Genomic DNA, 14,179 nt, shown 5'->3' on the forward strand with positions numbered 1-14,179 from the left:
GGTACATGGCGGGATTCGAACCCAGGACCTGCAGATTGCAAGTCAAGTGTTTGACCCCTGAGCCACCGACACTCTGTTTGCATTTAACGTACTTTTAATGTAATTAATTTCATTACTTGCAAATCCTTGATAAGTAATTATTATTATTCACAACGTTAGGTTAAGTTGCGAAATATTTGTAGTTAGTATTGCAACGACAAATAGGACTTGAATTGATGCAATTATCGCATTAACAAGTGAAGTCAAAAGTCGTGTGTAGCTGATTTTATTTATAAAAAACGAACTGTCGCCCGCGACTCCATCAGCCTCAAAATAAAAAAAACATAATTAGTAGCCTATGTTTTTTACCAGATTTTGTTCTATATGTATGCCAAATTTCATCGTGATCTGTTCAGCTGTTCTGGAGATACCTTCAAACAAACATTCATCCATCTAAACATTCGCATTTATAATATTAGTAAGATAAGAAGTAAGATTCGGGAAAGTTGAAATCAATGTTATCCAAGGTACTACTAAGTTAAAGCGATTTATATGGTACTACTGCTACTAATTATTTAGTCTACATTTCTCTGACTAAATCTACACTAAGTGGTTCCCATAACCTCTTTGAGTGGAGTAGAAAGAATTTTGAAAAGCATAAAGGTATTATAAAAAAGCGGGAGCGTCCTGCATGCGGGTGGCACAAGACCGGTCATCGTGACGATCTTTGGGGGAGGCCTATGCCCAGCAGTGGGCGTCTCATGGTTGAGAAGAAAAAGAAGATTATAAACAAATTTGATATTCATTTGTTTTATAATAGTTTCGCTAATCAGGTTGATAAGATTGCGTCAAATATCTTCGAGAGATCTGGTAATTCAATAGTCAAATTGAAAGTAAACATTGAGTAATCGAATTTTAGATTTTATCAATGTTATAATATTGTATAGATTCATTTTTATGAAAGTAACTATAAGTCAGTTAAAGCACAGGCAAGTGATAGTTCTATTGAGAGGTATGGAGGTCAATAAAGCATTATAATTGTATCTGTTTACTATTAAGTAATATTTTGATGGTTAGTTACAAGTAAACTTTGACAGGAAAAGGAGGTTGTTTTTGTATCTTTGATTAGATTATTTATACAACCTTTTTGCACAGAAATGAGTATGTTTATTTGTTTGTTTCATACATTTATTTGATCTTTATATGTCAATATTTTAAAAATGAAAAGAAAAATGGAACCGTTTTAATTAGATTAGGTAAATGCGTATTTTTTTGTTGCTAGTTTATAAACTACCCAGTGACGTGAAGCAAACCTGCTTAACACCTCGAGAATATTTGGATGGATGAATGGATGGAGGTATCTCTAAAATGCCTACATGGATTTCGCTGAAATTTAGCATAGATGTAGAACGTAGTCTGGAAGTACACATAGGCTACTAGTTATATTTTTTTCATACCGCGCGGACTGAGACGTAGTAGAGCTAGTAAATATAGTTTGTTTACTTGCTTTATCTCTCCAAAAGAACACTTTGTACGCTTGTGTACAATCTTGTCTGAGTTGAAAGTACTCTTAAAAAAAGAAGATCCACTGATCAATTTAAGATGTATTCTGAAAGGTAAGTGTTGTAACTTTTAATATTGCATATTGCTAAATATGTTTGCGTAAATTCGAAGTACAAACATTCAGGCATCACCAATTGCCATAACATATTAGAAGTGGGCCATCTAATTGTTGTTACGAAAATATTTAAGTAGCAACTTTATGATATATTCATTTATATTGGCTCTGATGTGCTCTGAACTTTGACATTTACGTATGGTACAAGTGAAATTACATAGCCTAAAGAACCGTCATATTTTTCTCGTTTATAAAGGTTAGTCTTTAACTCGAGTGTCTCGCTTATGAAAGATGTCCATCGGGACACTTTCACTTGTAGGGTTTTCTCGCTTTTGTTGTATCGAATGTCCGTATAATTGAGATAAGTTTGAAGTATATTTTTATTTATATAATAAATTAAAAAAAGACGAAAGAATGATCGGGTTAATTGTAGATAAGTGGATACATGTTAGAAGGAAAGATCGCGCATTAATAAGCAAGCAATGAGATTGGATGGTTACAAAGATAAGAGAAGACTGAAGAATTTATACATATGATCGACCCAAAGTGGGTCTTGGCCTCCGACATAAGAGATCGCCAAAGTCGCCTGTCATCTCTTCGTGTTGGGCCCAGGAACTTACGCATGATTTTTCTTTCCGAAGAATTTATAGATTGATTGTCTTAATGGCACTGATTAGAAATAAAAAAAATAGTTGCAGTATTTTCTAATACGCTGTTTATATTTTTTATTGTGAAATATAATTTTTTACTTGGACCATACCAAATCACTATATCAATTTTAATTCGTTTAAAAAGTGGCTACAGTACAATTATCTCTTAAAAATAACTTACGGTAAGTTTAATAACTTGTTTTGGAAATATCGTTTAAATATTTATATTTCACAAGACTTAATATGTTGCAGGTTTTCCTTTTACTAACAACTAGCTTTCGCCCGCGACTCTGTACATGCGGAATTAAAAAAAACTTAATTAGTAGCCTATTTGTCCCTCCAGACTATGTTTTACATCATAAATAAGATTATATTTATAGGGGTTTGTATTTGAACATCTCCATTAGATACGAAATACCGGCAGGTACTTTCCACATCACTAAGTAGAAAGACTAACTTAGCGGGAAGACTAGCTTTTTTGCGCGGACTGTGGTTACTAAGCAAGTTAAGGATTGTCGTTAGTTTATAATATTAAGTAGGCAAGCGATTTTTATACAAAACCATCTTTAGTGATTGCTGCATGTCGATCTATTTTTGATAACGCAAATGTGTATTATCTGAGAAGCCTCTCGTGACTAAAGTGTTCAATTATTGTAATTACTATTGACAAGTAGAAACATCTGAACAGCCTTGCTCTACTTCCGTTTAGATCGTAATATTCGTTGCGCATCACTGCTAAAATAAATAATAAGTGTAGGCAGGTTTTGTAGTTTTTTTTATTAATTTATTTTGTGATGATGGAATTTATATATGTAGGACTACTTTATTTTATAGCTACATAACATCTAATGTAGAGACAGCTTGATACTCTATGTAGATATGAACTGATAATCAAATATAAAAGGATACGTCATATAAAATTCTCTTGTCAAAATATTAGTTACCATACTCCTCTGAAACGGCTTGACCGATTTTTATGCATTTTTACACACATACTATTTGTCACGTGCAACTCCGTCTGCGCGGTATTAAAAAAAAAACAAAATTAGTAGCCACTGTGTTCTTCCAGACTATGTTCTACATGTATGCCAAATTTCATCGAGATCCGTTCCGCTGTTCTGGAGATACCTTCAAACATTCATCCATCCATCCAAACATTCGCATTTAAAATCTTAGCAAGTAAGTAAGTATGATATTCTGTAGGTCCGAGTATCGGATCCTATTTTTTAATGCCGTGTGGTCGGAGTCGCGGGCAACAGCTAGTATATTAGAAGCATTAGTGCGTTTATTTTGATTCATATATGCCGACAAGTTATCATTGATAGTTAATGCGTGCACGTCGCAAGTTTAATGGCATTGCAATTACTTTGGAATCTGTCTACTAGGTTTGAATAAGGTTTACATTACGACCTTGTCACTCTGTTCTAGGATTTTTTTTATTAAATGTCACCTTGGCGTTGATGTCTAATACACTGTCATTCGGTTATTTGTTTTGTCTATTGTATTCTATAAAATTATTAAATTACTAGCTTTTGCCCGCGAATTTGTCTGTGTGAATAAAAAACAATAACTTAATTAGTAGCCTGTTTGTTCTTCCAGGCTATGCCAACATCTATGCCACATTTTATCCATTCATATATCCAAACATTCGCATTTTTCATATGAGCAAGATGTAACATTTCTAGAGTTATGTTACATTGAAGTTATTTTGAATCTGTTAGTCGTGTCTCTATTAAGATTAAAAAAATGATAATTGACGATGTTTTGTGTTGGAAATAAAGGAAAAGGAACTACTAAAATACAAAAGTAGACATTAATTTTCATTTGTCATTTATTATCTAATGCGTAAAATGTATTTAGCGCCATCTATAATTTGAGTAGTGTATTTAACAAGCTTTTTGCATTTGTTTCGTTCAAAGCTTCTTTCGTAATTTTTAGTGCAGTAAATTAAACATGAATCAATAGATGGCAGAGTTATCGCAAAAATTGCGTAAATTAAGTCCATTGAATGTGTTTATTAATTTACATTATAATTTTTTTTAACTAAAATAAATTTGATATTCGAGTTAAATAATAATAAAAAAGCTTAATTTTAGCATTTGTTTATCAATATTTAACGTAAGTTTTACAGCCTTAGACAACAACAAATCATACTAATAATAAAAATACGAATGTTTAGATGGATGCATGTTTGTTTTAAGGTATATCCGGAACGGCTTCTCGGATCTTAATGATATTTGGCATAGATGTAAACATAGTCTGGAAGAATATATTGGCTTAAATCCCGCGCGGACGAAATCGCGGTCGACAGATAGTATTTGTAAAAACATTCATGGTATTTAAGGACATATGTAATTGAAAACGGATGTAGTGGGATAACGTGTAGGCTCATCATTGTTGTGTATGATGAAAACAAATTAATTTTATATTTATTATAAATATTGGTGGAGTCTTTAAGAAAAGCAGGCAAGTAATGCGATTTTTTATTTATTATTTCTTCCTGTTAACATTTAAAATAATCCTCAATTGATAGTAAGTGTATAAAAATCATAGTTATATTGCATGTTCAACATTTTGCTATACTAAAATTGTAAGGCGTCTCTTCCTTTTATAGATTATTATAGTTTACAAAGAATGTACAGAAAAACAATTTGTATAAAGCTTCAGTTTTCTACTTAGTTACGTTAAGCAATCTGGAGAAAAATTTAGTATGAATAATTTAAGAAAATTCAATTGAACTTTGTAGAAAGCTAAAGTTATTATAATTATGTCAGATTGATTACCGAATATTCAAGAAATAAAAGTTATAAAAACCCTATGATTACTCAAATTAAATGTGGTAGTCATTTTAAAGATAAATTGCCTTTGTCATATCTTTTCGCTACCTAATCTTTGATGAGATGTTGAAGGTCACTTATTTAATTTTCCGAGGTCACAGGTGCGACTCACAACAATGTTTTGCCGCGGGAAGCGATTAGAAAACAATACTCTTGTTGTGTTAGTTATTTTATTAATACATCGTTTCAAAGATTTGTTGGCCATTATATAATTAAAACAGATTATTTTAATATCATTGTATTTGATAATGTGATAAGCACCCACGTCATAATATTTCAAGAAGCCTTTTCTATTATATTTTAAGTCGAATCTAACTTAAAAATACATTGTTGGACCATTGATTAAAGCCTGAGGCTTTTTTATTTAATACTACGAAATATAGCATTTTATATGAACACGTATTTGCTACTAAGGAAATGCGAAGTATTTCTTTACATACGAAGTTTAAAAAGAGAATACATAAAAAAATAATTTAACTCAGTATTTTTTTTATATAATATAATAATGTGAAAACGAGCGAGCGGCCACCTGAAATCGCTGAAATAGCGAAGTGACCGTTGCCCATCGACATACGCAATTGCATATGCGTTGCCTACCTTTCATCCTTAATCGACGGAGGAGAGGATGCACAGAAAGAAAATATTTTCCCTTTCCATGCATCCTCTCACCCGGAATGTCCATTTCCACTTCCCATCCTTTCCTTATAAGAAAAAGGGTGGGAAGGGAATTTGGACTAAATAAGGCCTCCGGGAAGCACACTCATCAGACGAAACGCGGAATAGCTTCCACTTGACGCCTGTCTTCTGTATGGTCGTGGTATTTCACCGGGCGAGCCGGGCCAATTCGTGCGAAGATGTTAAAGCGGGCTCTACCACTGTTAAATATTATGTTTATGAATAAAAAACGTTTTAAAGATGATAAATGTAAAGACTCTTTGCTTTGACAACTATTATATAATTTTTTTATAATAAATTTTAATCTACTTGCGTCGTCTTTATAAAGTTCACCTGCCAATCATTGTTGTATTTCGTGAACATTCCAATATGTTATAATATTAAACAAAACGATGTTTTCAAATGATCCATAGAATAACTATGACTTTATGGATGTGGCCAAATATCGATTGATTAAGATCAGGGCCTTATATTAAAGAGTGTTCGTGTGAAACTATGGCTATCTACACTACTAAACTAATATAACGACTCCGTCCGCGCAGAATTAAAAACAAACTTAGTAAGAACCTTTGTGTTCTTCCAGACTATGTTCTACGTCTATGCGAAATTTCAGCGAAATCCAGCCGTTCTAAAGATACCTTCAAACATCCATCCATCCATCTAAACATTTATATTTAAAATATTAGTAAGATATATCTGTGTTTATAAATATAAAATTATTACTATGCTGTTTGTTAAGATGTTTATCGATTTTTTTCAATCTTAAAAATTAAAACAGGATGTGTGCGGGTCATCATAAGGACTTGATTTCGATCGACACGACGACGACGTTAGGTTTTTGTGCATTGAACTATTCAACTGGAATGCATTATAATTGGATGTTCCATTATTTGCATTTTTATGATATAAAACTGGAATGAGAATGGCTCAGGGGTTAAGTACTAGTAATCTGCAGGTCCTGGATTCGAATCGCGCTATTTACCAATGTATTTTTGATTTACATATTATTATATATACATTTATCCGATGTTACTACGGTCAAGGAAAATATCGTGATGCTGCACATGTTTGAGAACATATTCAAAAATATGTATTAAGTCAACTCGCACTGGACCAGCATTGACTATAGCCTAGTCACCCCTAATTTAGGGTAGACTCCGAGTCCCTCAGTGAGGACATAGTAAGCTGATGATGAATATAAAACTGTTGATGTCAAAATTAAGTATGAGACTTGATCAGTATTGCAGTTTTAACTAACAACCTCGACCTTGAAACTTAGTATGTTTATAGATTTCATCATCATCAGCTCACTATACGTCCCCACCGAGGGGCTCAGAGCCTACCCTAAGTTAAGGGTGATTAGGCCATAGTCAAACACGCTGGCCAAGTGCGGGTTGGTTGACTTCACACATATCTTTGAATTACTTGTCAGATATGTGCAGGTTGCATCACGATGTTTTCCTTCACCGTAAGAACGTCGGATAAATGTACATATGTAAATCTGAAATCGAAAAACACATTGGTACATGGCGGGATTCGAACCCAGGACCTGCAGATTGCAAGTCAAGTGCTTGACCTCTGAGCCACCGACGTTTATAGATTTACATTACTTTAATTAATCAATTAGTTCTGCATACCCATGTACAGACGTTATTGAATTATGTTATGTATAAATATCTAGATATGATAATACTAGAATCATAAAACTGTATATCTGTATATAAATAATTTAATCTTTATTGAACTGGCGACCTTTTCTTAAAGATAATTAAATGTAGAATAATTGTATATGAACTAAACGGTCATAAATTTTTGAACTGTAATTGTTTTTTTACAATTTAGCCCGGAGCTAGAAGAGTATAGGTAGTTATTACAGTGATAAGATACGCGATAAGAGAAAGCGTTTTTTAAGAATAAAAAATTGATTAAGATGATAGGAACGTTTGTAATGGGAATTGTAGTGTTATTGTTTCTTATTTAATTTATTAATCTATTACAATATCAGGGTCAGTTTAATGGTTGATTTAATTATCCCTTAGTGAAGTATTACGTCAATAAGTCTTAACTAAGTGTTGGCTCTAATGTGGCATTAAGAGATTTTTTTTATAATAAAGATAGGTCGAAAATAATAGGATGATCCAATAAAAATCGCAAAGGTAATAAACAATAAAAACATCACGAACTTTAAAACCGAAAAGATAATTTTTTTGTCTTTAAAAAAAAAAACTTAAAACTTAAAATATAGAATAAAATTATAATGGATGTAGATCCGACTCCTGACCTTATTATTTAGCTAACTGGATCAATATAATAACACATCTCCTAATAAATGCCACAACCTTGTACTGTAGTTCCTTTTAAGTTCGTCCGACTACAAAAACTCTGAACATGGCCAATGTGAAAAAAATTAATTTGTCTACATTAATACTATCGAACCTGTAGATTACAACTGTCGTAATATTTTTAACAAATGTTTTTTTTTTTTAATGAAAAATGGAGAGTCAAGAGTTAATAAAAATGTTTTTGTATAAAAATGATTGAAGCACTTTAGACGTGTAAAATCTTTTACTGCGAAGCATGAAGTATATTCATGTTTTTTTCTATATGTCTATCGATATATTGTTTTTAGATGAATTAAGGATCGTTTTTTTATTTAAAACTTTTTATTATATCACATATTCATTAGAATAGAAGCAGAGAAAAATATGATCATTTATTTCTATTGTTCACAGTTTTAGTGGTCGCGTCATCCTATTACGATGCGCAATTTGTTTCGATCCTCTTTGAGCCTTCCTAATGACATTATAAATAATTAAGTTAAATCGAAATCTTTTATTAAAGTTCGTCCATTTCCAACTAACCATATAAGGTTGATTTTCATTTGCTATAATTGTTCATACATACACATAATATTAAATATATTTTTGAACACACACAAATGACACGTGACGTGTTTTTGTTCGTGTATTCATAAATTATTAACTCTCCAATAACAATAGATATAAAAAATGTTCAGAGTAATATATGATAGTAAAAACTAAACATTTTATTAAAGTCAAGTAAAGTGGCACTTACTGATGTATAACGGTACGAGGTCATGAAAGCTCTATAATTATAATACATTGCTGTTGCCCGCGACTCCGTCCGCTCAGGATTAAAAAAAACTTAGCCTATGCGTTCTTCCAAACTATGTTCGACATCTATTCCAAATTTTAGGAAATCCATTCATCCAAATATAACAAGTAAGACTAAAATCATTCATAAAAACCCAATTTTAACAACATTTCAAATTATTATGTTGGCTCTACTGATTCGTATGATTACCTATGTTAATATTTCTTTGTTGCCCAAATTGATCTTCAATTATTACTGGCCCTTTTGAAGCCTTATATTTTACAAAGTTCATGACATTTAAATTAAACATAACCTATAAAAAAGGCGTGCAGTAATCGAAATAAATAGTTACGTCTTCTCGTTTTTATTACGAAAGTATTTCAATATATTAGATTTTTATGGCGATAAGCTTCATAACTGGGCGTGGAGCATGTTTAGGTCAAATGTTCGAAAAACTGTTTATTAAAAGCTGAATGTAACCATATTTTTAATTTAACGCAAACTTTTTTTATTAACTTTTTAATAAAATCCTATCGTGATTCTAACAAAGAAAAATTTAATCCGATATAGCATTTAGGATAACCAGTGTCTTAGTAGTATTAAGAATAAAGTCAGTTGGTTATGCTACGTTTGTTCCGGGTAATCTCTTTAACGGCAGGACCGTTTTTGCCGGGATAAGAAGGCAGCTGAAGCACACGGGCATGTTATAAGCTACATTCGTGCTGTTATAAATGCGAATGTTTAGATGAATATTTGTTTGAAGGTATCTCCGCAACGGCTGAACAGATATTGCTGAAATTTGGCATAGACGTAGAACATAATCGGGAAGAACACATAGGCTACGTATTAAGTTTTTTTTTAAATTCCAAGTGGACGAAATCGCGCTCGAGAGCTAGTAGTACATAACATATTTTACGATGATCATCGTCATACGTCCCCAATGAGGGGCTCGGAGCCTACCCTAAGTTAGGGGTGACATAGTTAACCACACTGGCTAAGTATGGGTTGGTTGACTTCACACATATCTTTGAATTTCTTCTCATATATGTGCAGGCATCACGATCTTTTCCTTCACTGTAAGAACGTCGGATAAATGTACATATGTAAATCGGTAATCAAAAGACATATTGGTATATGGCAGGATTCGAATTCAGGACCTGTAGATTGCAAGTCAAGGGCTGTACTGTAAGGCGATACTGTTTAATGTATGTTGTTAACCCATACATGTATCTGTATATACAGAAATTAACTAGTTTCTAATTTGTCTGTGGCTAGAATTACGAATTTGCAACATCGAGGTGCGCAGATAATCTCATCTCTTTACAAAATGTATGAATTTTAATGAGTTACTTGTTATAATAAGTGAACAGTATAATTTATGATTCGATACTGTCACATAAATTATAATTAATGTACATTTCTGAGTTATAATAAGGGAATCCATATCTTTAGATGTGATCTTTAAATATCGTTGTGAGCTTACACTGCCGTAAAATTTGTATGAAAACATATATTTCCGTCTATTTTATTAAAACGAGACTATCTTTTTTATCCTTGTTTTTCATTTTTTAATAAGTAACGATTAAAAGAAACGTAATTAGCAGCTTTCCAAATTGTGTTCTATATGCAGCCGTTCTGAACCTTTTAACAAACATACACTCATCTAAACAGTCGCATTTATAATATTAGTAAGATTTTATCGTTTCCAAATTATACCTACGTATTATTTATGCTTGAATAATTAGTTCCGCGTAATTATGAATACAAAAGAATAGTTATTTCACTACTCCAATGTTTTATCGATAAAAAAGATCATTTATTATTTTGAATGCAGTTTTGCTATTGAACAACAGTTAAAAGGAAGTAACCATAAATATTTATAGAAGGTCTCTTCAATCGTAGCCTTTTATTTCTTTTTAATTTACGTAATCTTTCCAATATCCAGTAGCCAGTCATTTTAATATAGTATAAGATATATTTATATACTTGCTATCGCCCGGGACTCCGTCCGCGTGGAATTAAAAATAATCTTTCTAAGCAGCCTATGTGTTCTTCCATACTATGTTCTACATCTATTAAATTATTCAAACTTTCGTGAGACATTATACTAAACTGATATATAAACACGGCTAAACACTCACGTATATACGTCCGGTGGCGGCACCGGACTAGTTTCGAGCCCATCGGGGGCCCTTCATCAGGATGAGTGGCACTGGTATTATTTCGCGGACGCGGCCCGTCGCTCATTATGCCAAATTTCAGTGAGATCCATGCAGTCGTTCCGGAGATACCTTCAAACATCCATCCATCGATCCAAACATTTGCATTTTATATTAGTAAGATGTGTTCAAAAAGTGTTGAACTATGAATGTGGATATGAACTAAACTAGTAGGTAATAGACATCCGCAATTACACGAGTTTTCTACCTTTGATCGGCGAAGGAGGGGACCACTGAAAAAAGATTTACTCTTGCTATGTATCTCCTCCTCTGCCAAATGCACTTTCCCTTCGCATTCTCTTCTTTTAAGAAAAGTGTGTGAAATAGAAAAGGAGTATAATTAGGCCTCCAGGATTTACCTCCAATTATCCACGTTGACCGTCCAGACAAAATATTCTTTCGACGTCTACGAATCGTATATTTTTTAATAATCCGTTTTATTATTTTAAGAAGCGTAATATTTCTTAACTCAAGGAAATAGTAAAAGTAAAAAGTAAGTTTATATAATAGTCGTATTTTAATAAAATATAAAGGCACAATACCTTTCATTTAATGCTTACACAATTGGATCACGAAAGCGTGACTATGGTGTACGCAATTTAGATTTACATTTTACGCCTATTTTAATATTTAATTATAGAAGATACGCTTAGAGCTTTAAATAGTAAAAGATTTATTAATATAAAACGTAAAAAAATTAAAACAAATTATTTAAAATAATTTCTAATTCTTATACATGGAGTAATTAATGATTTTAAATTTACATTTTTTTCCATATACAGGATGTTTTTTTACTTCTAAAAATGTACAAAAAAGTCATGATTATTGATTGAGGAGTAGGAAAAAATTTCACACAATCTTCTTATATTTCCGCGCCGACGGAATAGCGCGTGACAGCTAGTTTATATAGAAACTAAGATTAGAGCGTGTATGTAAAGTATTTATGTATATCACAAACTTATTAGTTAAACCTAATTAGAAACATTTCCTTATCGTTTGATTCCTTTACATTTCAAAACGAAGGCTCAAAAATTACTATGTACATATACTCAAGCTTATGTACTAACGTGTTCTTATACAGAAGCAATAAAGCAATTATTTTCCTAGTATGTAATGAGATTTAAATTTTCATTTGAATAAAAATTTAAATAATGTCATTAAGTTTTTACATTTTTAAGAGACTATATATTAATGAGATTACTAGACAGTCAGAGCGTCAGTGGTTCAGGGGTCAAGCACTTGACTTGCAATCTGCAGGTCCTGGGTTCGAATCACGCCATGTACCAATGTGTTTTTCGATTTCCGATTTACATATGTATATTTATCCGACGTTCTTACGGTAAAGAAAAAAAACGTGATGCAATGTGAAGTCACCAACCCGTACTGGGCCAGCGTGGTTGACTATGTCCTAGTTATCCCTAGATGATGAAGATGAAATTTTCCTTGCATTTTTCTACTTAAATATTGAATTATATTGCATACTTTTTTACGCATAAAAACGTACATTGAAGTGATACCACTGCGAAAATTATGTTTATTACATTTTCGTACGTATAAAATATCTTGAATGCCACCCAAGTACGTGTACATCACAGCGTGGTGCCCTAACAAATCGATTATAGATGCTTAATGTGGCAATTATAAGTCACTGTTAACTGCAGACTTCGTTTATGTGAAATTAATTGATAATTGTCGAATTATAACGTTTATTACTCTTATTTACATAAGTAATGGTTTAATGTATTTGGGTTTGTATGTAAGTTACATTGGAACCTTAATTCCCACCAGAAATCACTGAAATAGCGAAGTGACCGTTGCCCATAGATATACACAATTGCATATGCGTTGCCTACCTTTAATCGACGGAGGAGATGATGCACAGAAAGAAAATATTTCCATGCATCCTCTCATCCGTCCACTTCCACTTGCCATTCTCTCCTTTTAAGAATAACGGTGGGAAGGGAAAGAGGACTAAATTAGGCCTCCGGGACGCACACACATCAGAAGAAACGCGGAATAGCTTCCACTTGACGACTGTCTTCTGTGTGGTCGTGGTATTTCACCGGGCGAGCCGGGACAATTCGTGCGAAGATGCTAAAGCGGGCTCTACCACTGTTAAATAAGTTCATTCAAACGTGAATTAATTGAAAGCGTTTAGATAATCTTGTAACGATCACGATTCTATTACAATACAGTGTCATATTATTAATTTCATTTATTCATAGTAATGTACATTGCTTCTACCTATTTGTTTATTAATCTAGATTGTTTCAAGTCTGTTTTACTGCTAGAATATTCAACAATTAAATAAAATTAGGGGCTTTTTACGCAGAGAGATGATGAGCAAATACACAAGACAGGAGAAAGATTAAATGTACATAACTATAAAAGTAGAGAAAGAAGATTTTATGAAAGGACTATAAAAGAGGTTATATCAAAATACATAAAAAGCTGGGTATAGTCGGAGACATTTATATCCTACCCATTTATTATATTATATATTTTTTAAATGTAAAATCTTAGCAGATTTTTTTTTTGTAAATTTACTAATATTTCTTGTACTATTCCAACTATGTTCTAGGCTTGTGCCTATGTGGTTTATGACAATAGTCGAATGGCGGGATTCGAACTCCCGAAAGCGTAATCGGAAATCCGTATCCTTAACTAGGTTATTGACGCTTTTTTTTAATGTTATTTGACGTTAATAATTAGGTTGGAATTGTCACAGCAACCTACCGCGGTATAATAATAATAATAATTTATTTAAAACAAAGTACACATAAAAATATACATCAGTTGTTGGAGCATCCTTTTAAGTATATAATACCTGTGACAGAATGCTCCGTTCTTCCGTACCATACATTTATATTTTTTTTACAATATCATATACCTTACAAATAAACAAAAAGAAATGATAAGCAATTTGGGTAGTTACAAAGAGAACACCATTCATTAAAACATTGCGTATTGTATACTATGGGATGTTTGAGCATGGGTAGCTAATTTAATTCTTTAACTATGCCAACCCTTCATTGAGAAACAGGTAGACTGAACCATTAAATCGAATCGTGTTATTCCATGTAACAT

Source organism: Papilio xuthus, unplaced genomic scaffold (genome assembly GCF_000836235.2).
Source record: "Papilio xuthus unplaced genomic scaffold, Pxut_1.1 DF828142.1, whole genome shotgun sequence".
Lineage (NCBI taxonomy): Eukaryota > Metazoa > Arthropoda > Insecta > Lepidoptera > Papilionidae > Papilio > Papilio xuthus.